This window comes from Sorex araneus, chromosome 11 (assembly GCF_027595985.1).
Source record: "Sorex araneus isolate mSorAra2 chromosome 11, mSorAra2.pri, whole genome shotgun sequence".
In the NCBI taxonomy this organism is placed as follows: domain Eukaryota; kingdom Metazoa; phylum Chordata; class Mammalia; order Eulipotyphla; family Soricidae; genus Sorex; species Sorex araneus.
In genome coordinates, this window is record NC_073312.1 from 22,567,752 (window position 1) to 22,592,824 (window position 25,073).

Sequence of the window (25,073 nt, forward strand, 5' to 3'; positions counted from 1 at the left end):
GTGCGTGAGTCTGGGATGGGTTACGCCACGAGCAGAGAAACCCTCACGGTTTCGTTCTTCCTCATCTGCCCTTGCTTCTTTGGGGTCAGCAGGGGCTTCTGCTCACTGTAAGTGCTCTGGGAGGAGACCCAGAGAGACTCCTGGTGCTTCCACCATTCCTTGGGGAGCACTGTCTGTTCCTATAATATGATTAATATGATTAAGCCATCAGGAGGAATAAGTACTGGAGCTGGTGTGATAGTACAGTGGGTAGGGTGCTTGCCTTGCACGTGGCTGACCCCAGACTTGATCCCTGACATCCTATATGGCCCCCCACCCCGAGCCTGCAAGGAGTGATCCCTGAGCTCAGAGCCAGGCGTAAGCCCTGAGTGGCCCCCAAACAACCCCCACTCCCCACATAAAGAAAAAAAGAGGAATAGATACTGATTTATGCTTCAGTATGGACAGACCTCAGAAGCAGCCTGGAGGTTGAAAGAAGCTTTATACAAAAGGCCATGCATTGTTCGAGTCTATTAAATGTGAAACCCCAGAATCAGCAAACCCATAAAAACAGAATTTAGATGAGTAGTTTCCAGGGTGGGGGGTAGCGGGGACTGCGGAGTGATTGCTAATGGCACTGTGGTTTCCTTTTGGGGGTGATAAAAATGTTGTGGAATTAGTGGTAGTGATTGTATAACTCTGGATACGCTGAAAAATAAAATCCCACTGGGCTATGCATTTAAAATAAATTTGATGGGATGTAGGAGTGATATATCTTGGTTGAAAATGCTTCTAGGAGAAAGGGAAATTACACAAATGTGTTGTATTCGTATGATGAGTGGCTGGAACAACTGATGTCAGTTGGAAAGTGTCAGTGTGGGAAGGTCCCCAAAACAATATCAAGTGAATCAAGGCAATTAGTAAATTATCTGTTATGTTATTTGTATAAATATTACTGAGATAAATTTCAAATCATTGCTGCAAACTGAAACTTAGTTGCGTTTTATTTTATTTTATTTTTGAAATTCCTAGAACTTGGCTCTGGATGGAGCAGGGCAAGGCCTCAAACCGTTTCATAATGTCCTTGCAAGCACCGTGGAATGCACAGGGTCGCTCCAGAGCCCGGCACCTGGAGGCTTGCAGAGTTGCGTTTTATTACTTTAAAAAAAAAAAACCCTTAAAAGTAATAATGCCTTTTATGTGGTCACGTATATTTGTGGTCAGGTAGATGTACAAGGGCTGAAAGGGGAAGTATTCAGCACACTGGCTACTTCCCCAAGAGAGAGAGAAATGGGAGGGGCATACAGGTGAGGCCAACCTGACCCTTAAGGTTTATTTCAGGTCCTTTTATTTATAAAGTGACAAGACAGGAGCATTTGAGTGGAGTGTAGGTGGATTTGGTTATATATTTTGAAACTTGTTCATTTATTTGGCGAAGACTTACTGAAGGCCTGCAATAGTGTCTGCCCTTGTTCTAGACTTGAGAATGCCTGGTACCCAAAACTGAGGGTGCCCCCAGCCCCCGAGAGCTTATATACCAGAGAAATGTGAAAGAAATGAAACTAAAACCAAACAAATTTTTTACAGGCTTTGGAGAACACACACACACACACACACACATATGCACACGCACACGCACGCACATGCACACATGCACACACACGCACACATGCGCACACACACATGCACATGCTGTGCTCAGGGATCACTCCTGCTGTATTCCGGGTGCCGGGGATCTAACCAGGGTCAGCCATGTGCAAAGCAAACTTCTTATCAGCCACACTGTCTGTCTGTCTGGTCTGCTTCAAACAAACTTAAGACATAATTTAAAAATTAAAAAACAAACTAATAAAGGGGATGGCATGGGGCTGGAGTGATAACACAGCAGGTAGGGCGTTTGCCTTGCACGCGGCTGACCCGGATTCGATTCTCAGCATCCCATATGATCCCCTGAGCACCGCCAGGGGTGATTCCTGAGTGCAGAGCCAAGAGTAACCCCTGTGCATTGCCGGGTGTGACCCAAAAAGCAAAAAAAAGGGGGGGATGGTAGTATAGCAGGAAGGGTGTTTGCCTTTCATGCGGCTGACCCAGGTTCAATCCCTGGCATCCCATAGGGCCCCCTGAGAACTGCCAGGAATGATTCCTGAGTGCAGAGCCAGGAGTAAGCCCTGAGCATCACCAGCTGAGGCTCCCAAACGCAAACAAACTGACAACAAAAAGCCAACTAATAAAACTTTAAATGCAGAAAGGAAGCTCAGATCAGGTTAACTGGTTCACTGGCAGGGAAAGTCTGGCCTTCACCTGGACTTGGTTGCCTGGTGTACAAGGCTGAGCTCCTGCCTTGTACACTGGATCCCTGATGCCCTGGCTCCTCTGCTCCTTGGGGTCCCCAGCCCCTCAACAGTGCGTGCAGTCTTGGCCCCCCCCCCCCGCCGCTGCCAGGTCTGTGCAAACAACACAACCCAAGTGTGTGACTCCCCAGGAGCACGTGTGTGCAAACGCCTCAGCAAATCATCACAGGAGCAAAAGTGTCGATGGGGTGGGAGGATGGCTTAAAAAAAAATGGGTTTGATAAGCAGGTGTGAATTTAGAAAGTGTGTATGTAGGGGTGCCTGAGCCCGGGGGTGCGCTGAGGTTGGCACTTCCCTGCTCAGTGCCCACGGACCTTGTTGGGTGTCAGAACCGCGGAGCTGTGAGGAGCCTCTGGTGCTTGCCCTCTCAGTGGGACCCTGCTCCTGGGCTCGGCATGTAGTCACCCTCCTCCTGGCCTCCGTTAGCTCCTCCCCTACTCAGACCTTCAGTCCTTGGAGCCGCCCCCCCAACTTCGTCCTCGTTCTTCTGGTTCCCCCACCCCCCAGTCATGCCACTGACCGACCCAGAAAAACCTCTTGGTCCTGCTTTGAGCTGGCCACGTTCCTTCTTGGGGTCCCAGGGAGAGGGCCCAGAGGTCAAGGTGCTTCGCTTGCATGCAACCCAACCCAGTTCAATCCCCAGCGCTGCATGCCCCCCCCCAGCATTGTCAGGGGCAGCAGCCCTGAGGTCCCCCAAACACCAGTCCTCCTCCAGCTCCCACGTTGAGCTGTGTGAAGGGGCTCCAGGCCTCCTGAGCAAGTCCCGCCCGAAAACGGACAAACCTCTCGGCTTTCTACCGCTGGGCTAGTTCGCTGGCCCCTACCGGGGGTGCTGGGCCTCTTAGAAGAAACCCCACTAGGGAGATCCAGAAGGGCTGGGGAATGTCTAGACTCCATTCCCTGTAGCTCAGCAGAGAGCACCTGGCGTGTGGGACGCTGTGGGTTCCGTCCCTGGCACCAAAAGGAAAGAGGAGGGAAAAACCTCTTGGCTCTTGTGAAGCTTCAGTGTATGAGAGACCCCCCCCCCCTCACCGCCCCCAGGGTAGCCAAGTAGAATAAAGTGAGGGCTCTGTGGAGGTGAAAACAAATAATAAAGCAGGTGGTGCAGAAGCTTCTGGAAGGGACCTGCTCACTTTACCCAGATCCCTGAGGAATGGCCCGTTTGCACACGAGTATGTGCTTTGGTGTGCATGCATTGAACTGGAATGCATTGAACTGTGTTTTGTTTTGGGGTCCTGGAACATGCATCGAACTGTGTTTTGTTTTGGGGTCCTGGAACATGCATTGAATTGGGTTTTGTTTTGGGGTCCTGGAACATGCATCTAACTGTGTTTTGTTTTGGGGTCCTGGAACATGCATTGAACTGTGTTTTGTTTTGGGGTTACATCCTGGGCTGTGCTCAGGGCGTGCTCCCGCCCTCCCTGCTGTCTGTCCCTCTGGCCCTGAACAGAGCTGCTGGGTGGGCCCCTTGGCTCTGCAGACGGCTCCGAGCATCCTCCCCCTTAAATTCTCACGACCACCCTGTGAGGGAGGAGAGGCCCGGGGTGGGGCTGGGAATCCCACCAGGCGTTCTGGGCTCTTGTGGCTGAATCTCGGGTCACTGAAAGAGGAGGGTGGGTGGGAGCAGCCCTCCCCGGGGACACAGCGGGAAGGGCAGCTGCTGGGGAGCCCGGAGCAGCCCGGGTGTGGGAGCGGGGGACCGGGGCGTGCGGGGGGACTTCCTTCGAGCACTCGCCGGGAGGTGTTGCTTGACACACCCCAGCGTGTGTTTAAAGATGGAACATGCGGGCGGGAAGACCGCCAGGACCCCAGTATCGGGAGGAAGTGGGCAGAGCAGCGGGGGGCGGGGGGCACAGCAAGGAGGCTCCAGGGGGCTCGCGCCGTGCCCTGGACCTGCCCATCGGTTCCCTGTGCGGCCATGCGTGTGCGGGCCTGTGCGGTGAGAGGGACAGGAAGCAGGCGGCCCAGTGGGGCTCCAGAACGCACTGAGACGTGGCAGTATTTGGTCTGGGCAGTGCCCCTCCCCCTTCCCACAGGCCCGGCCATGGGTGGTAATCACTCGGGCTTCCCACCTTTGGAGAAGGAGCCAGCACGTGAACCAGAGGTGGAGAACCGCGGTGCCAGCCTCTGCCCAGCGCTAAGCCTCTCTCCCGCAGCCTGCCCGCCGGGCTCGGGGAGCACTGGAGGGTCAGAGTGCCGCTGCTCCCACAGCCTCTTTGTCCTGGCTTTCCCGCCTCTTCAGTCTTCCAGCCTTGGCTGACCCCCTGGCCCTCTTCACTGTCCTAAAACCGTTTCCCTGACCTCTGCCCGCCCTGGGCCTGCTTTCTCTGGACTCTGACGCTGGACGTTGCTTCCCACCTCACCAGCCACCCCTGATGCTAGCAGGACCATCCCCTGTCCCCAGCCATCCTACTCCTGCACCCAGGGCGCCCCCGCCCCATCCTCTGCTCCCCAGCCTGCCCTGTCTTCAAGTGAACAGCATCACTGCTTTCTCCGGCCAGAGTCTGTGGGTGACGTGACTGCTCCCTGCCACGTCCTCCTGGGGCCTCTCAGTGTGGCTCAGGAGCTGCTGAGGACACTGGGCCGGAAGTTCTCCCTCGGTTCTTTTTTTTTTTTTTTTTTTACTTTTTGGGTCACTCCCGGCGATGCACAGGGGTCACTCCTGGCTCTGCACTCAGGAATTACTCCTGGCAGTGCTCAGGGGACCATATGGGATGCTGGGAATCGAAGCTGGGTCGGCTGCATGCAAGGCAAACACCCTACCCACTGTGCTATTGCTCCAGCCCCTCTCCCTCGGTTCTTACCCCTGCCTGGCCTGAGGATGATTTGTGTTCCTGTAATCTGACAGGGAGCACCCCATCTTCTTATCACTTTTATTGTTGTGGTTGGTTGGGGAAGCTTCCAAGAAAGGCTTAGGAGATGGGGACCCGTCCTGGGGATTCTCGGCCAGTCACGCGGTGGTCTCTGGAAGGGCCCTATGATGCGAGGGGTCACCCAGACTGCCCCAGGAATGCTTGGGGGCCCCTAGGGCTGCACCTGATGGTTGCTCGGGGTCCTTGTGATGCTGGGCCTCAGCTGCCATCTAGCTCTCTCTGGCCTCTCTCAAGGCTCCGCTAAGCCTGGGCCTCCCGCCCGGCCTCCGCCTGCCCTCTCTGCGGGGTGTTCTGTTTTTGTTTTCACCCCAGTCGACATCAGCCTGATGCTTGGCCAGCTTAGGTGGGTTTCTGCAGGTCGCAGATGCCAGCTGAGGTCAGGGCAGTGCCCGTGGGGCCACCTGGCGTCTCTGCAGGTTCAGCTTAGCCTCTCCCTTTGCCTGGAATGTGGCCTCCGCCACCAGAATCCTTCGAGGCTTATCTCTGATCTCTTCTCTTTTTTTAAAATAAATTCTTTTTTTTTTTATTTTATTGAATCACCGTGAGATAGTTACAAGCTTTCATGTTTGGGTTACAATCTCACAATGATCAAACATCCCTCCCATCCCTCCACCAGTGCACATTCCCCACCACCTGATATCCCTGGTATACCCCTCCTTTCCCACCCTCCCCATGCCTCCATGGCAGACAATATTCCCCATACTCTCTCTCTCTCTACTTTTGGGCATTATGGCTTGCAACACAGACACTGAGAGGTCATCATGTTTGGTCCATTATCTACTTTTGGCACGCATCTCCCATCCCAGCTGGTTCCTCCAGCCATCATTTTCTTAGTGATCCCTTCTCTAAGGGATCTGCCTTTTCCCCTCCGCTCATGAAACAGTCTTCCAGCTATGGGGCAGTCCCCCTGGCCCTTGTTATCTCTGATCTCTTCTGAGGCTTTCCAGGTCTGTCCGAGGACTCCTGTCCCTCAGCCCTGGGTGTTAGCCAGACTTCTCTGCGGGACTCATGGAACAAGCACGGGGGTCTGTCTTGGGTACTTAAGATGAGCCGAGGACGGACACGGGCCTGCGGGTGGGCTCTCGTCTGCTCATTAGCACTTGCTCCTTGGGTTCTTACCTTGCTAGAACCAGGGCTTGGGCGGACCTTGAGCCTGACTCTGTCAATATTTGCTGCCCCCGCCCCATGTTGTGGCCTTTGAGCCCCGCGCAGTGAATCATACTTCTTCAGCCCGTTGCCCCTCACCGCACAGACAAAGCCCTTTTCCTGCTTTCTCTTCCCCTGCGTACGTGATTCCCGCCCCTGGCCTCTTCCCCCGCCTGTCCACTCGAAGCTGTTTACCGTGTGCCCACGCAGCCTCGGGGAAAGAGGAGGGGCTATCCCTCTGGTTGTCTGCAAGCCAGAGATTCCATTGGCCGTTTTACTCCGCGTGGTTGTAGGGCCTAGTTATGCCTGTGCCTTCTTGCTTCTGGCTGCAGAGGGGCGTTTCATGCTGACTCTTACTCCCCATCTTCACAGACTTCGAGGGAATCCTCCTGACCACAGCAAGATCCCTGGGCCCTGTGGCCCTCTGCAGAGCACAGCTCTCCCCAGGGTTCGTGCCCAGGAGCGGGGATGGCTGGCGCCAGGCTCTGGGGCTGCTTCTCACAAGGGCGGCCTCGTGGGTGCGCATCCCAGCAGTGACCCCCTGCTTCCCTCAGACACAGAGTGTCATCCAGAGGGTCCTCCGGAGCCGGGCGTTTCTCTCTGTTGACGCTCCTCTCCGAGGTCGCGTCCGGCCCAGGTTGGAGGAGGACAGAGTGAATTCCACGGCCTTCCTGGCCTGTGTCCCGTCCTCGCGCCTTGTAATGCAAGTTATCTTTTTCTTTCCTTTTATTTTTTTAATTCCCACTCCGCTTCTCCTTTCACTGGACCAGAAACCAGTTTTAGGTTTCAGCATTACCTTAACAACTCAGCCAGGTTTTCTAAACTAAAACTCCTTTGTTTTTCATCTGAAGTTAAGACTCTCTTATCTCGGGTTCCTGGGTGGGTGCTCAGAGCCCCAAAGCCCCAGCGTTCCCCCTCCCCACCCCACCCTGCGCCCTGCGTCTTACCCCAGGAAAGGCCAGGGGACTTGGACCTGCCTTCGGAGCGGGCTGGCCAGGTTGTGGCCCTTCCTGCTGTGCCTCCCTCGGAGCCCCGAGCCAGGTGTGGGAGTTTGCCCTGTTGATGCTACAGCCTGTAGCCTGACGTACAAAACCTTATTTGCTGGGGACAATCAAGGGCTAGAGAACACAACCAGTACTCCTTCCACCTTTGGGCCAGAACCCGCCCATGGATGGTGAACCGGGAGTGTTACGGGAATTATGCGGTCGGAGTGCAGGGTCACTGAGGCCCTGTCCAGGCGTGTGTGTGCTTCAGGTCCTCTGTGAGGTCCGTGTGCTGTTTCTCTGCCTTCACCAGTTCTGCCATGAGCTCAGGGCGGGCAGAGGTGGGGTCTGCCTTACCCTTCTTCGCAGCCTCCCCCTGCTTCACCCACACGGAGACTTGCACTTAGCAGGTGCTCAGTAAATACTTGCTGGGTGGTTGACACAGGATTACACGTTAATTCATCATCTTCAAAGGCCAGAACCAGACTATTTCAAAAAAACAAACAAATTTCCTTCCTTTCAAAAGTGGTGTTACCTTCTTACCCTCACTAATGTTCGTTTGGGTCCCATTTATTGCTTTTTTTGGGGGGGTGGGAGGCTCAGGGGAGTGACTCGGCGTCTCTTTGACTTAAAAGAGCGTAATAAATTACAGTCTTTAAAGCAGATTGGAAGCCTGTGTGTGTCCCAGGAGGTGGGCTGGGCCACGGTCTACCCGGTGGCGCCCCTGCCCACCCCCCCCACCCAGCCCCCACTCGCCCGCCCAGAGCAGTGTGTGGTACCCTCCAGGTCGTCATTAAATAAACAGTCCCTTGAAAACACAACATTAAAAAAAAAAGTGCTGTCTATGGATTGTATCAGGAGAGCTAAATATTATGGAGAAGGCCAAATATTTCCACTGTGTTAAGAAAATAAGAAGCCGGCAGCTGGGAACTTCCCACTCAGTGGGCAGAGACGTGGCGGAGACTTCAAAAGGGGAGCGAGCCCCAGAGACAGCGTGAACGGCCGCGGGTGACTGCGCCGCCGAAGGGTGTGTGTGGGCACGCGCGCATGCGTGTGTGTGTGTGTGAAGAATACGTGTATGTGAATGTGCCTACGGTGGGGGAGGGGTATGTTTGTATATGTGTCTGTGTGCCTGTGAGTGTTTGGTATGTATGTGTATATGCTTGTGTGGAGGTGTGTACATGTGTACCTCTGTGGAATGTGTATATGTGTGTGTGTGCCTGTGTGGTCGCATAAGTGATGTGTGTATCTGTTTATATGTATGCCCATGTGCCTAGGTGCATGCTTGGTGTGTATGCTTGTGTACAAAAGTGGATTGTGTGTATATGTATGTCTGTACATAGTTGCTGTGTGTATATGTGTATGTGTGCATGTGTGGAGTGTGTATATGTGTGTCTGCATGTTTGATGTATGTATGTGTATGCTTGTGTGTGTCTGTATGTTTGGTGTGTGTATATGTGTATGTTTGTGTGTGTGTAGAGTGTGTCTGTCCATGTTTGGTGTGTATACACGTGTTGTGTTTGTGGAGTTTGTGTATATGTGCATCTGTGCATGGTTGCTGTGCGTACATGTGTATTTGTGTGTGTGCGGGGTGTATGTAATGCTCCTGTGTGGGACATGTATGTATGTGTGTATATGTAGGTGTTTGAGGTGCTTGTGTGTACATTCCCGGGTGCTGCCCCAGACATGTCCTTGCACGGTTACCTGGGAAATAAATCAAGGCCTTTCTCAGTGATCCTTTCTGGTGTCCCAGCAATGGGCCTAACCCGGAGGGTGAGGTTGGTAGGCGGGCGGGGGAAGGACTGAACAGAAACTCTTTGTTCTCCGAGACCTTCCAGGCACAAGGCAGATCCACAGGAAGCGCCTCCTCATCTTGGGTCTGAAATGAAGATGGACACGCCAGGGGCCGAGGGGCTGTGGCGGAGGCCCTGCCCTTGGGCTTCGGCTTCCCCAGGCGGGGAGGCCGCTCCGGAGGGTGGAGCAGGCCATGAGCTGTGCTGAGCTCCCTTCCCGGCCGAGCCGGCTGGGCGGCAGGCGGCCTGCCTTTATTGGAAGGAGGCCAGGAATCATCTTGCTTTTATTAAAAAGTCAGGCTGGGTTATCGCAGGGCCGCCGCCAGAGAGGGCAGCGCTTCAAAGCTGACCAGGTTCTGAGCCCCTGGCCTGTCCGCCTTAATGAGCTGGGGGAAGCTCGTTTGGGGAAGGGCAGTAAAGCCGCTCACTGGACTGGCAACGTGAGAATGTTGTTCTTCGACCTGCGAGGGCTGTCGTGAATCATCGGGGAGGACTCCAGGTGGAGAGAATGGACTCTTGTTCCTTCTGATGGGGACCGTGGCACTCTCCCGGGCGTCCTCCCACGGGCCGAGGGGCCACACCCACTCCTCCGCGCCCGCACAAGCAGAGGGCCACGGCACTTGCGCTAAGGCCTTTCTCCTCCCCCTGGGCCTGCGGCCGTGCCCTCAGCTCCTGCCTGGCACTGCCAGCGCGGGGACCCCGGCCTTCCGCCTTGGTTGACTCCTGTGCTAGGGATTGAGCGAAGTTCTCCACACTGGGCTCTCCCTGAAGCCTGGGGAGCCCGCCCAGGGCCGACTGTGTCCCTCCAGTCTTAGCACCTCCCCTTCCTCCCCGTTCACAGGAGAAACCGGAGGCCCGGCAGGCCTGGGAACGCTCACCCAGGGTCTCCTGGGCGGTGGAGCTGGGGTTCAAACCTGGGCCTGGGCTTTCAACACTAGGCTCCGGCTCCGTCTGTCCATCTATCTCTCTGGCTGGGACACTGCCTCGTCTTCCAAACCTTCACATCCGCTGCTGTGTAGAAAGCTGGCACTCAGGCCCCCGCAGCGGCGGGTGACAAAAGCTTGGCCTCGGCCCTTCCCGGTGCCAACCCCAGTGTGTCGGCCTGTGCTCCCTGCCTTTATTTTTTTAATTTCTTCTTTATGTTTTAATAGTCCAGAGAGCTTTTTATTTTATCCCCATGCCGTGCATTCCTGGGAGTGGGCCCTGGTGGCTCAGGCCCCTGTCACTGGCCCTCGCCGGGAGCTGCCTTGGAACCCGAGTCCCTTTCTCTCTGGCTTCCTCCTTGTTCTGACGGTTTTCCTTCACCCGCTTCAGGAAGCCGTCTCGACTCTCGGAGTGCTTTGTATGTGCCGTACGGACACTCATTCCCTTGACGCGAGCAGAGAGCTCTCTGACTTGTTTGTTTACGATGATGGCAGTCGCAGGCTGGGCACCATTGCAGGCTCTCCCAGTTCGGCCTCGGGAACATCCGTGAGTTGTTCCTTTTCGGGTAGTGCTTGTTCCCGTACATCCACAGTCTCCCCTTTCTGGGAGACCTGCCTGTACGCGGCCAAAGGAGCAGCTCCGTGTCTTCTAAAGGTCTCAGGAGCAGGCAGCGGGCGCCCCTCTGCTTTCCCTTGGGGTTGTGCGAGTTTTTGGTGTTTTGGGTTTTTTTTGGGGAATTTACTGGAAGGGGGTGGTTCCATCCGAAGGGTTAGCAGTTTCTTTCGTTGATGGATGGATGGATTGACTAGTGTTTGGGAGCCACACCTGGCGGTGCTCGGAGCTCCCTCCTGGCTCCACGCTCGGGGCTCCCTCCAGGTGGTGCTTGGGGAACTGAGCATGTGGCGTGCCAGGGATCCAAGCCAGGTTGGCCGCATGCAAGGCACACACCTGACCTGCCGTCTTTTCGTCTTTTCGTGTTGGGGATCGAGCCCGGGGCCTCGCACATGGGAGGCGTCTGCTCTGCCGCTGAGCGACCCGCCGCCCAGGCCTTCTAATTCTCTTAGATGCCTGTGCGGCGACTTGGCACGCATAGAAGACCAGGACTCAGAGAGGTGACGGGCGCTGCTGACGCCCCTCTGCTCGCGGGCGGTAGGGCAGGGGTGAGTGCTGGCTCCTTCTCCCCGCTCCGGCTATTTCAGTAGCATGTCAGGGGGTGGTGCAGGGGGAGAGAGGGGAGGGGAGCAGCAGGAGGCGCAGACCAAAGGGAGGCTGAGGGACCTCAGCAGGGCCTGACTCCTGCCACCCCCGAGGCATGGAGTGGCTGCTGCGGGGGGTTCCCTCGGCCCCTGTGCTCCCTGCCCATCCACTCGGTGTGTGACAGCTGGTCCCGGGACCGCCACACCGGGAAGGAACTGGACTGACCCCGCGTTGCCTTCCTCCTTCCTGCCCCAGCTGGAAACACCCTTCAGGGCCCCCTCTCCGTCCCTGTACACTGCACCTCCCGACCCGGAGGTGTCTAGGCCTTGCACTGGCCCCAGGCAGAGTGCACCGCGTCCCCTCTCGAAACAATTTTCTTTTATCCCACCAGCATTTATTAAGTGCCAACTGTGTGCCAGGCACCAGATCTGCCCCTGCAGAGTTCCGCATGGCCTGGCTCCCTTCCAGGAAGGGCTGGAGGGCTGGACCCTGGAGTTGGGGGGGCGGGAGGTGGGGGTGCTGGACTGTGGTCAGGAGCCGGCGGGAGGCTCCGGGGCAGGCGCGGGAGAGAAGCCTATAGAGTTCGCAGGAGGTGGGAGATTCCGACGAGGAAACATCTGCCAGAGGCTCATTGTGGGGCAGGAGCGAGGTGCTTCCGGACCCTCTCGCCCTCCCCGGGCAGCGCCCCGCCGCTGTGAGAGGCCCCGGGTACCCTCTTCTCCAGGGCTTCGGTCAGGGCCAGGCTTGCTGCCGTCTTCAAACCGAGGCGTGGGCACCGACAGACATTGAGCGGGCGAGGAGGAAGTGTCCACCTGCGGAGCCTGGCCCCCCAGACCCGGGGCTCCTCCGTCTCCCAGGGGAGAAGCGGGCTGAGGGCAGGAGGGAGCCGGCGGACGCGCTGCGGGCCTGGGCACGGTGCAGAGAAGACCCAGAACCGAGGGGAAGCTTCTCTCAGGAGCCACATGTGGTGGGGAGAGCTGGGGCCGGGCAGACCAGCGGCTGCGCGGGGGTGGGGGGGAGTCTGACGTTAGGGTGACCCTCAGCCAGAAGCCTCAGCCTGCACCATGGTGTGGCCATGGGTCCACCCTGCCCAGCACACGGAGAGCCCTGACCCCCTCAGCTGACTTGGTCAGCTCCTGAAACTCCAGGTCCATGGTACTAGCCCGTTGGTGACGGGTTTAATTTACAAGAGGGATTTTATTTTGTTTTTTGTTTCTTTTTTTGCTTTTTGGGTCACGCCTGGCGATGCACAGGGGTTACTCCTGGCTCTACACTCAGGAATCACCCCTGGCGGTGCTCAGGGGACCATATAGGATGCTGGGATTCGAACCCAGGTTGGCCACGTGCAAGGCAAACGCCTTATCCTCTGTGCTATCGCTCCAGCCCCACAAGAGGGACTTTAGGGGAAAGAAACCAACCTACCAGCAGGTTCTTGTACGGGAATTGCGTCCGATGACTTGAAAGATCATGTTACACACCAGTGTGGCCTGCCCGGGAGTGACTCTGTTCTCCCTTCTAATGGTGGGCCAGAGAGGTGGCTTCAAGGGCTGGTCTCCTGCTTTGCACGCTGGGGCCCGGGTTCAGTCCCTGGGACCCTCCCGTCACCGAGCACTGCCGAGGGAGTGCCTAGAATAAAATGGGACTGGGGGAGTGCATCTGTATGGCCTTGAAGGCGTGCCATGGGAGTCTACACTGTCTGTGACCCGAAAGAGCTTGTCAGTGACTTGATGGGATTTGGTGGGAGGAAGCCACACCCAGCGGTGCTCAGGGCTCACTCCTGGCTCTGTGCTCGGGGCTCACTCCCGACTCCGGGGACTATATGCTGTACGAGGGATTCGAATCTGGACCAGCCCTGTGCAAAGCCAACGCCCTGTTGTATTGTCTTTCTACCCCTTGAGTGGGATTTTGGTGTCACCCTGCTGGCGTCCCCAGGGCACACTGGGAGGAAGCAGTGTGTGCTGCTCTGCCAGCCAGCTTCCAGCCACCCCTGGAAGAAAGTCGGCATGGAATATGGCCCTACGCGGAGGGAGGTTCCAGCCACGCCTCAGACCCAACGCGGGCAGGAGGAGGTTTGCTTTCTAGGAATGTGCGGGTCGCCTGTGAGTCTCACCCCGCGTGCCGTGGCTCCTGGGGCGCTCACGTTTAGAGGGGGGCTGGGGCCTCAGTCTGTCTGCCCTCAGAAGCACACATGGTGCAGAGAAGACAGGAGGGGCCAAGAGAAGCAGCAGGGGGGAGTGAGGGGGCCGGGCCAAGGTGGGGAGAGACGAGCCGTTTTCTGAGCTCGGAATGGTGGATGGACACGGGGTCACGGCCCTTGTGCGGGTCAGAGCACAGAAGGACTGGCCACAGCATGGCTGCGGGAGGCTCAGAGGTGCAGGTGGCTGGCCGGACCCTCCTGCTTCTGTCCTGTCACCCCACCCCTGCTCTCTGGCAGCCATGGCGACTGAGGCTCAGGGGACAGTGCTCCTGCTCCTGTATTCCTCTGTGGAGGTTCCCCACACCTGGCACCATCCTGGGCACCCAGGCCAGGCCCAGAGCCTGCGGTGACCCCAGATCCCCACCACCCCATTCGCCCCACCTCTATACCACATGCTGGAGTCACCTGGAGCAGGGGCTGCTAGGCGTGCGTCCGGCTTGGGGACCCGCTCTCCTTCCCCGCCTCTGCCGCCCCCTTCACCTGCGGCTGAGCAGGGATGCTGGGCCCACAATAGGTGCCGTGACTTGTCCAGAGCCACCGACAGAACTGACCCCAGCCCTGTCCCATTCCCCGGGGGCTCCTGGACCATCTCTGTCCTCTGTAGATAGAGGCAGGTGTCTGGGCCCGCATGGTCAGTGGACAGTTGGGGAGGGTCAAGCTACAAACCTTCTCAGAATCTCAGTGAGAAAAGGGCACCCCTGGTGTTTCTTTGCAAGGCTGTGTGTGAGATTCCCGCCTTCTGTACACATGGGTGTGTCCTGAGAACCTTCTAGAAACTTCCAGCCCTCCTTTAGCATGTTTTTCTAGAAGCTTCTAGAAACTACCAGCCCTCCTTCAGTATGTCTTCCTACGACCTTCTAGAAACTCTGGCCTGAGTCCAAGGGTTGTGATGGGGGTGTGGCTTGTCCTGGCTGGCCAGGACCCAGGTCCCTGAGCTGTGAGGGTAGCACTGAGGAGGGGGGAGAGGGCGGTGCAGGGTGTCACTCTGTCCTGCGTGCGGATTGGATCCTTCCCGAGGATTTGTTGGGTTCCACACCTGGCTTGCCACACCTGCCAGGGCTTTGCATGTTGGCGTCCTGGGCTAGCCTGTGTGCAAACCCAGACGACCTCCCTCCCAGCTCCTCGAACCAGACTGAACACCGAGGGTGTCCTGGGACAGCTCGACGGGTACTGCCAAGAAACGTTCTCAAGCCGGCGCTGATGCATTTCTGCGCGTTTATCTCGGAGATGAATTTCTAGCAGGGGATTTGGTGGGTCAGAGTTTGCATTTCACATTTCGTTATATGTTGGCAACTGGCCCCTGGAAAAGAATCCCCGTCCCTCCCACGGCGTGCGAGACGGCTGTTTCCTCATACCTTCATCAGCCCGGGGGCCGGCCGAACGGGAAGGTCGTGCCAGCCGGCTCGTGGTGCTCGGGTTTCTTTCCCAGTTTGCACACGTGTAGCCGGGGGTCTGGGGGTCTTTTCATGGGCGGGATGGCCGCGTGGCGGTGGTGTGCGGTGAAGGCCTATTTACATTCTTGGCCCCGTTTACATTTTGTTTTCTGTTGGGTGGGTCTTCATTGTGGATTCGGAGGGCGGCTCCTGGGGGAGCCTGGGTGGTCCCTGAGGGGGCGTGGTGGTGCTACGATAAGTTTTCTCGGAGGTTGTGAGGTGGATGGAGGCCTCGGCTCCTGTCCTGGGGAGGGGCTGCCCCGGGCCTGCTCCCCCTTTCCTGGGCTTAGCATTGTTCGTGGGTGAAAGTGCTCATCCTGTTCACCCCAGTGAACAGAGCAGGAGGATCGGGGCCAGCCTGGGAAGGCAGCGGGGGTGGGGGACGCTGTGGGCCCCCTCCCTCTGGCCCTACAGGATGGGCCTGTGTGTGCTCTGGGGAATAGCCCGGGCGGGGCGGCGGCTGGGTGATGTCTGCGCAGACTCCTGTTGGCGTCTCTTGCAAATCGCCCGTCGCTTTGGGACAGTGACACGTCCCTCCGAATCCTGGTCTAGGACCTGGGATAGGTAAGTATGGAAGCAGGTCAGAGTGGGAGTGTAGGCTCTGCATGCTGGAACCCTGGGTCCAGTTTCTGGTGCCACGTGGTTTCCCCGCCAGCATCTTCAAGAGCATCCTCTGAGCACTGAGCTGGGAGTAGCCTCCGAGCACTATTGGGTAAAAGAGTAAATGATTAAGAGGAAGGAAGGCTGGGGGGGATAGCGCAGAGGACGGCAGTGTGGACTCTGCATGCAGGAGCCCCAGAATAGTTCCAGCTCTGCACAGTCTCTTGAGCACTGTGTTCTGAGTGGCCCCAGGTACGGCTGAGTATGACCCTCAGGTCAAAGACAAAGAAGGCCAGAAGACAGAGAGCGGGCAGCACACTTGCCTTGCATGTGACACACTTGGGTCTGATCCTCTAGCCCCGCCGGAGTGATCCCTGAGTGCAGAGCCAGGAGGAGCCCCCCTGAACACAGCTGGCTGTGCCCACCCCCCACCCCACTCCCCAAAAGAAAGATGAGAAAAAAGAAATGAGAAGTCGAGTAGGGAGCACATCCCTAGATCAGAGCACATCCTTACACGCATGAGACCCTCAGCTCAGCCCCGTCAGACCCCAGACTCGCCCCTCTCAGCCCCGTACTACCCGGGTGCCCACCACCCCCATCTCACCCAGTCAGGCTGTCACAGTGACCCTGAGCACTGTTGAGGGCACCTGGATGAAAAAATGACTAGAGCAGGTTAAAACAGTAATCGAAACAGTAGCAGGTTTACCCCGTATCGGCATGGCTCCGGAGGGGCTGGGAAATCTGAGGGTGGATCATCTCAGCGCATGTGAGCACTCCATCTGCCAACATCCCCCCCTTCTATCCTCCCTCAGACGGCCCAGGGCCCGTCCCCCTCACCCTCATTTTGCGGAGAGCTGGAGGCTCAGAAACAAGGTGACCTGCAGAAGCTCCGGCACGGAACGAGAGACTGGGTTGAGGGGCTGGAGCAATAGTGCAGCAGGTAGGGCGTTTGCCTTGCACGCAACTGACCCGGGTTCGATTCCCAGCATCCCATATGGTCCTCTGAGCACTGCCAGGGGTGATTCCTGAGTGCAGAGCCAGGAGTAACCCCTGTGCATCGCCGGGTGTGACCCAAAAAGCGAAAAAAAAAAAGAAACTGGGTTGAATGCAGTGCCCAGAGCAGCTGGTGGAATCCCCACCCGGGCTCCCCGTCCCGGACCCCTTGGTGAAAGCAGCAAGGAGGGAGATTCCGCAGAGGAGGAGGAGGAAGATGAGGGCCGAGGTGTTCTGGCCCCGTGCCCAGCTCCCCCCTGCACGCCCAGCTGGCATCCCAGGCGGCACCCGGAGGCCCGAGGTGGAGGAGGCTGGAATCTCTCTCTCACGCCTCTGCCTGCATGGCGCGAGTGACTACGGCGCACTGGGAGGGGTGGGGGGGTGAGCTCCGGCCAAGGGAAACAGGCTGAGGTCAGAGGGAGGGGCCGCCCTCCCCGGGGGAATGCTTGGATGACGTGATGGGGGGGTGCAGGGGGGCTGCTGTGCGCCTCTCTCTCACCTCTCTGCCTGGCCCAGATGCGGAGCCAGTGTGGGAAGCGGGGCCAGCCGCTCTGGCGGGCTGCCCTGGCCGCTGCGCAGGGCGTCTCTCCAGCAGGCTTGGCACCTCCTCCACACCCCCCAGCCCCCCCGCCCCCAGCCCCAGGGACCCGGGAGCCAGTGACGTCCGTTGACTTGGCTCTGGGTGAAGATAGGGACCCCCCCCTTGGCCACACAGCCGCCGGGGCAGGAGAAGGGGTTTGGGACCTAGAAAACATGTCAGACTGTGCTGTGTTGTGGGCCAGGCAGCGGGGGGCGGGAGGGGGCTTCTGAGCTCTGCTCCCAGCCCCCGCTGGGGTGGGTGAGGCCCTGGCCCGAGACACAGCCTGTGGCACGCCTCGGGCAAGGTGGCTGGCTCTGGGCCCTGCATGAAGCACCCCCATGCAATGCTAGGAACTGGGGGGGGTCCCCTCCCCCTTCCCCAATTAGAATCCTTACTCGTCCTTCCACTGCGTCCTGTGCTCTCTCTGGGGACCCGGAAGCCTGTGGGGTGCCATTTGTCAATGGACACATCCCGTCTGAAGCTCCGTCTCCCCTCTCCATTCGGGCCCCCACATCTCCCCACCCAGTGCCCCGCTGCCCCCTCAGTGCCCAGGCTCCCCATCCTCGACCTCCTGGTCGGGGTTGGCACACACATCTGCATTGTGGTGCTTGCCGGGGCTGACATGTCCGGTCGTGGTGCTTGCACCCTTGGCAGTGGTGCTCCCCGAGGGGTGCTCTCCTTTCGCTGCGGCGCTCGCCCCACGTGCTCCCGAGGGTCGCACCGGGTTGTGATGCTCCCTGGAATGGCTGCAGTGCTCATACAACGTGCTTGTGGGGAGTGGCACCTCCTGACCGTGGCACCCCCGTCTTTTTTGTTGCTCTATCACTGGGGCTGCACCTCTGCAGTGCTCACACACCCTCCTCTCTGCCGTGGGGTCATGTATGGCTGTAGGGCCGGGAATAGCAGCCCCCCCGGGGTTGTGCCGGATACATGTGAGATGCTGGGGACTTGACCGTGTACATGCAGGACACACCCTTTCTAAGCCACTGCGTTGTTCTGTCCCTTCTTTGTCTTTTGTTTCTTGCTGTCTTTTTGGTGTCACGTCTTTGAAACCATGGAGTATCACTTCACTTTTATCACTTGTCGTCCCGCTGATCTTCGATTTGCTCAAGCGGGTGCCAGTAACGTCTCCATTCATCCCTGTCGCATGCTAGTGTAGCCCAGTGATATCTGCTCGCTCCAGGAACAGGAAGGGCCTCAAATCATTCAATCAGGGTTTTGACGAAGAAGTCTGACCATCTCGTTGGTGGGCGGCCACGCGGTCTTTTGACGTCCTGTGGAATCCAGTCAGTAACAGCTTTAGTTCAGGGTCGTCTTTGAATTGCATTACATGTCTGGCCCATCTGATTTTTGACGCCTTGGCGAACGAGACAGCATCCCTGATTCTTGACTGTTGACGGAGGTTGGAACTCCGGATTCCTTCTCTCACTTGAGTGAAACGTGATACTACAAACATAGCTCTTTCGATTCCTCATGGAGTAGTTGTTGGTAATTAAAATCCAGGCGTCCCCTCTTTCCCCCAGCCTTTTTTTCTTTTCTTTTTTTTTTTGGGGGGGGTCACACCCGGCGATGCTCAGCGGTTACTCCTTGCTCTGCACTCAGGAATTACTCCTGGCAGTGCTCAGGGGTCCATATGGGATGCTGGGAACCGAACCCGGGTTGGCTGCATGCAAGGCAAAAGCCCTCCCTGCTGTGCTAGCGCTCCAGCCCCACTCCAGACCTTTGTAGCTTTATCATTCTCAATGAAGTCTTTGATGCCTTTTGAGTTCATCTTTGTCTATGATGTGGGGTCGGGCTGCCTTCCAGGTTTAAGAACGAGTCAAAAATGGGCTTCCTGGGGCCAGAGCGATAGTTCTCTGGGCTAAGTGTGTGTCTGGCATGCAGGAGGCCCAAGTTCAGCCCCTGCCACCGCAGGGTCCCTTGAGCACTGCAGGAAGTGACCCCACCCAACCACCCCCCACCCCCCAAGCGCAGAACCGGGAGTAGATCCTGAACCCTGAAGCCAGGTGTGGTCCTTAAACAAAAACAAAGCAAAACAAAAGCCGCGAGATCCACCCTTCTTTGCAGTGGGCCTGCCGTGTTTTCTTTGCATTCAGGGCTAGGCTCCAACATCCAGGCCCGGCCCTGATCAGCTGAAGGATCCGCACCCCCGGTTACCCCTGTCTGGCTCTGGGAGGTGAGAAGTGGTTGCTGGTGTGCCTGAGCATGCCACCTGAGCTCACGAGGCCGGCTGGCTCTCTGCCCGACGTCCCGCACCCCCCACAGGGCCCGCTCCCGGGCGGGTGCTCTGGTTCTGTCCGCTGAGTGCAGCAAGCACCTTTTCGTCCAATGATAAAGCCAGTGGGTTTTACTAGAACTTGCTAAGGGGGTTCCGGTCTCCGCAGGGCTGGAAGACAGAGCGCTGAGTTGCAAGAGGGTCTCCGCAGCGGCTTCCCAGGCTCTCCAGTGGCCCCCTGCCCTCCCCAGACGGCACCTTCTGTTCTGGATCTCCTCCAGGCGGCAGGTTCTGGCCTCGGCCAAGCCTCGTTTTCCTCTCGCTGACACTTCAGTCCTAGGCAGCGCCTCCCTTTGGGTGCGGCTGCAGTGGGCCCGCCCCCACGGGTAGTCCGTAAATGTTTGTGGCAGCTGTCGCGTGTCTCTTCATGCCTTCTCTGGGCTCAGCACCTCTTAATTCTTTCAGCTGTTCCTGCTGGAGCCGGCGGAGCGCTGGACTTTGACCTCGGTCACTGGTGTAAGCCCCACAGAGGCTTGGGGGCGGCTGCCAGAGAAAGGGGAGAAGGGTCACAGCGCCAAACAAATGAATGCATGTCTGCCTGCTGATCTCCGGCTTCCCATAGGGTCCCCCAAGCACGGACGGGAGTGATCCCTGAGTGCAGAGCCAGGAGTAAGCCCTGGGCATCGTTGGGTGTGCCCCTCCTCCACCAAATCAAAACAGAACAAAATGTCACTCTTAGAAGACAACCACCTCCTCTTAGCTGTCCCTTGGCTCTGCCAGTTCCCAGATGCTCAGTGAATGCCCAGCAGGTGTGGGGGGCTGGGCCAGGGAGGTAGCTCCAAGAGTGGAGACTTTCTTACCAAGGCCCCATGCCTGATACCTAAACAGCTCCCATTGTAACCCTCGTAGCCCCGCCAAGTACTGTCCGGATGACCCTCGTGGCCCCCAGTGTTGGCAGGCCTGAGCATCTAACTTCAGGCCCTCCAAGTCTTGCCTGGAGTGAACCCCCTCAGCCGTGCTTGGGGAACCCCTTCAAAAATTAAAATCAAACCGAACTGGAGGTAGAACTTGGAGACAAAGCACGGAATATAAACTTTGAGCTAGACTTCCTGAGGATAGCGCTGACTCTTCCTGGCACAAAGTGTATAATAATGTTACTGTCTTGTTACTCTGTATTGAAATGGATTTTTCCTGTTGTCAGTGATTTTTTTCACCCACCTTACTATACAGTTTAGTGGTTTTTAACCTGTGACAACCCTTGGACTCATCTGGGGGGTCTCTGAAAACTCCCCAACCCCTGTCTTCGAAGATCCTGATTGAAATTGCAGGAGTGTTTTTAGAGCACTTCAGGTGATGATAAGCGTGGAGAGGGTTTGCGGACTTGGGCCTTAAGAGCTCAGCATTGGACTTGAACTTCTCTACAGATGCACCCCCTGCTGCATCCTCCATGAGTTTGCTGAGTATCTAGGAACTGGCAGAGCCAAGGATGCTGGGGATAAAACCTGGGCCAGCCTCATGCAAGGCAAGCATCCTACCCCTGTACCACCTCCCCCACCCCAAAGAGGGAAATCCTCTCCTAAATTATGAAGCTAATACATGTTCAACAGAAAGAGAAATAGGAAAATATAGAGAGTAGAAAGTGAGAACATGTCTGGGTCTCCTTCTCTCATCCCAAATAGCCATTCTTATTGTCAGTTGATTGTTTTTCCAGACCTTCAAAATGTACATGACAGGCTTATACACAAACCCCCATACACACACAAATTTAATTATATTATATACGTGCTGCTGTGCAGAGGCTTTTTCTCTTTTCTAAGTACACCGTCAGCATTTTTTCCCATAAAGATACAGAAAGATCCACCTCATGAGCTGTATTTATTTGACCATTTTTAAACCAACAGACGCTGACCGTCTTTTCCTTTTTGCTGTTCTAAACAGTGCTGCCCCGGGCATCTTCACATAGAAGAAACACAGATGGCACAGATACATATGCACAAGCGCCCACAGTGCTTGTGTGGGGGGAACTTATTAGAAGGGAAATGGCCAAGTCAAGAGAAATACAAATTTGGGTTGGAATCACCAAGAGGCTGTCCCAGAAGCCGGGCTGAGGAGCTCTGCACCGGAATTCCTAGTGATGGCTCTTTGTCTGGGGTCCAAAGCTGAGCTTTGCTGAGCGCAGCAGAGAGGAAGGTGTGAGTGTGTCAGATGGTGGGGAGGAAGCGGTGGGGTCACTTCCCCTGCTGGCTGCACGTGGGGGAGGCTGCTGGCCTCTGGCCTGGCCTGGCTGCCGTGTTTCCCAGGAAGCGGAAACCCAGCTGTGTGCGTTAACCTTTGCCTTGCCCTCTGGGGTGTGACGCCCGCTGGTGGGGCACGTTTGCAGGATGTGTGTCTAGGTCAGCGGGCCCCTGTCAGTCACGGATTGGGGTGGGGGTGGCGTGAGACTCGCCTTTCCAGCCCGGTGCCAGACTCCCTGGGCTATGGCCGAGCCCTGGAAGCTGGGGAATGGGATCCTTTGTGGGGTCCAGGAGGGCGTACGTGTCTGTCGCTGTCTCTCCAGGACTCTGGTCCTGGCAGCAGTACGCGTCTAGCCTGCTCCCCGATCCTCCATCCCCGGCCCGTCTTCACGGTAGGGTGATCTCCGTCACCCCGCCTGGCACACAGAACCCTCTGGGTGACGTCCTCGCCCCAGCTCCGGCCCTCTCCCGTGGGCAGCTTGCTGGTTCCAGAGGGTGAGGCCCGTGGCTCTGAGAAACTGTCCCGGGACCAGAGAGAGGCGAGGGCTTGGAATGAGGTGGTGGGGCTGGGATGAGGAAGGTGCCAAAGCCCAAAATCCTGTCCTCACGCCCCGTGGGGTGGCCCCGCGAGGATCGAGCCTCAGCTCTGAGAACCCAAAGTGGGTGGGTTCCTTCTCAGCCCAAGGCACCTCAGGAAACTGCTAGGGAAAAGGTCTCACCTGTGAGAGCAACAAGCTAGAGCGGGTGCCTGGAGGGGGGGAATGGGAGGTGGGAGGGGGGCAGGATCTGGTCCTTGACTGTTCAGGAACTCAGTGAGTTTCGGTCCCCACAGTGCTCCCCGTGAGACAAGCATGAAGACTCCCTCTTTTGTTTTTGCTTGGGAACCACACCTGGTAGTTCTCAGGGCTTACTCCTGGCCCAGTGCTCAGGGATCACTCCTGATGGGCTCAGCGGGCCATATGGGGTGCTGGGGGTCAGACCTGGGTTGGCCGCCCAGGTGCACGGCAAATGCCCTACGTGCTGTACTCTTTCTGGCCTGACGCATCCGGCTTTATGGCTCAGAGAGAACCTCCTGCTCCCCGCAGTGGGTTGGGCTCATTCCAGACCAGGAAGGACAGATCCCAGTCCCTGTCCCTCAGGCCCTGTGCCCTGTCAGCACCAGTGGGCACCCTGGGAAGGGAACGGTTCGCAGAGCTCACCTTGGAGGAGGGTGTGGGGGCCGCACCCTGATCCGACTCAGCTCAGAACCTTCACAAGTGGTTTGGGGATTCGACTCTCAAGGGCTGGGTTTGGGGTTGACCAAGGCCCTGGCTCAGGGCCGGCTGTGTTGGCCCCAGGACATTGGGGTGTCACCTCTTACTAATGGGGGGGACTATCCCCAAGTGTGGCTGCTCACCCTCTTTCTGGGGTTTCCAACCCTGTGGATTTTTCCAGTTCATTAGGTCACTTCATGGCACCCAGTGGACTGATAGCCTCCGGGGGGTGTGGGGAGAAAGGGATGATGGTTGCTGGAGAGAGCGGCAGGGCCTCCTAAACAAAGGGAAGACAGAGTGTCCAAGGCTGGGTTACTTTGAAAAGAACTGGTCCTAGTGAAAAACATTGATGGAGCACTGTTGAGAGGAGCACAGATGGGCTAGACGTGGAGCCCTGGCCCTGGGGGCCTGGGTGGTGGTGGTGGTGGTTGTGTCAAGGGGTGGGGTGCTTTTCCATCGGGGTGCAGCCTGGTGCTGTCAGGTTGGGCCTTGGGCAGTGGGGCCATCGCTGCTCAGCGTGGCTCAGGGTCCAGGGGCCCAGCGTTCAGAGTCAGCACTGTGTGGGGAGCCACGCGCTGGTCCTCTGCCCTGCTGGGTCCGCCTGGCCCCGTGTGCGACTCGGGGGTCAGCTCTGCTCTCCCTGAGGCGAGACGTGGCGTCTGGGGTTCTCTGCGCCCAGGGCGGGCCTTAGCATGGCCGCCGCCTCTTCCTGGTTCCAGCTCTGCCAAGAAGTGCGGGCAGAACCTGTGCCCAGCACTGGGGTCCTGTCCCTGTGTGTCAGCTCCCTTCCCCTGCTAAGGTCAGGCTTCGGTGTCAGAGAGGAGGCCCCTCGCCCGCAGGGTCCCGAGGATCCGGGAATGTAGGCGAACTGGGTTCCGAGAAGAGAGGGTCACCCCCAGGATCCTAACCGTGGTGCCCACCCCCGAGGTGAGCACAGTGATGGGGGTCCTGGCGCAAGCCACTGGGCTCCCCTTTCTCTCTGTGCCCGGCCTTTGGGCAGTGCCGGTACAGCTGTGTCTAACAGCCCTCGGTTCCCACCCGTGGTGGCCCGAGCAGGTGAGGGAGGGTGGACACTGAGTTTCCGTTTGGCTCGGGGCCAGTGACCGCTGGCGGGGGTCCAGGGCAAAGCAGACCTCGGAGAACGGGGCCACGGCAGCCCACACACGCCCTGTTTCCTCCACACGCCCCCCGCCCTGGCCTCTCGCTGCCCTTTGCAGCGGCAAAGGTGATGTCAGGAGCTTCCCGGGGCAGGTCCCCGGCCTGGGCGCAGTGGCCCAGCCGTATCTCCGGTGGCTCACGCACGGGTGGTACCCCGGGCTTGCTCTGTGGCGCTGCCTTGACACTTGGAGTCAGCTTGGTGCCCGGGCTGTCCATCCCCCTGTTGAAAGGAGGACAGCTCGGAAGCTCAGCCCTTTCGGGGCCCGCCGAGCTGAGCAGACGGCAGGCGGCTCAGGGAGGCCCCAGAGCCAGGGGGCGCACGGCTGTGGGGCCAGAGGGGTGGTGCGGGGTGTCTGTGAAGAATTTCTGAGCTGTGCCTGGCCTGTCTGCCGTGGGGTGCCGGGTACGTTCTCTGGGGCAGGGGAGTGGGTGTGCCCCAAGAACCTGAGGCTCGGGGGCCTCCTCTCCTGGACAGCTGGCCACCGCGCTGGTCCCTAGCGAGGTTTCCTCCGTGCCTGCCATCTGCCTGGGGTGGCCAGAGAAGGCGCAGGGTGGGAGGCAGAGAACCCAGGAGGAAGAGAAAAGAAACTGCACCCGGAAACCTAAGCCAAGCCCAGTATGCCGTGGCAGGATGTTTAATCGCCAGACCTTTCTGGAGAGCCAGCTGCTGTGTAACGTTATCTCCACGGCTCCCGGGGCCCACGGAGAGCTAATCGGGGCCCCTGACGCGGGCCCAGTAAACAGAGCCGGCTCTTCCAGCTGACCTCTGCCCTGTCCCCCTTCACCTCCACCTGTGCGTGCTCTCTCTCTCTCCCCTCCCTCCCTCCCTCCCTCCCTCCCTCCCTCCCTCCCTCCCTCCCTCCCTCCCTCCCTCCATCTCTTTTTCTCTCTCCCTTTCTCCCTCCCTCCCTCCCTCTCTTTCTCTTTCTCTCTCTCCCTCTCTCCCTCCCTCCCTTCCCCTCCCCCACCCCTGCTTTATCACCAGGGTTTCCAGACCAGGCCCGGAGATTTTGCAGGAGAACCCGCTCAGGCTGTATTTTGTGTACCCAGTTGCTTATCTGGATGATAATCTCCGACGGGAAAGTTTGGAAGCGTCTCCTGCAGATGGGAGGAAGAGGCCTGGAGACAGCCTCTGGGCTTATCTGCCTGGAGGTCTCTGGCCCA

At 57.9% G+C, this 25,073-nt stretch overlaps 1 protein-coding gene and 1 non-coding gene across 3 annotated transcripts in view; one reads left to right on the forward strand and one right to left on the reverse strand.

Moving 5' to 3' along the window:
* Positions 1-25,073, forward strand: part of SH3PXD2A (SH3 and PX domains 2A) — a 200,928-nt gene that overhangs the window by 19,357 nt on the left and 156,498 nt on the right. The gene's annotated exons all lie outside the window — the stretch shown is intronic.
* LOC129399482 (small nucleolar RNA SNORA9) lies at positions 993-1,122 on the reverse strand. Its single transcript, XR_008627118.1, has one exon. It is a non-coding gene; the product is annotated as a small nucleolar RNA SNORA9 (small nucleolar RNA).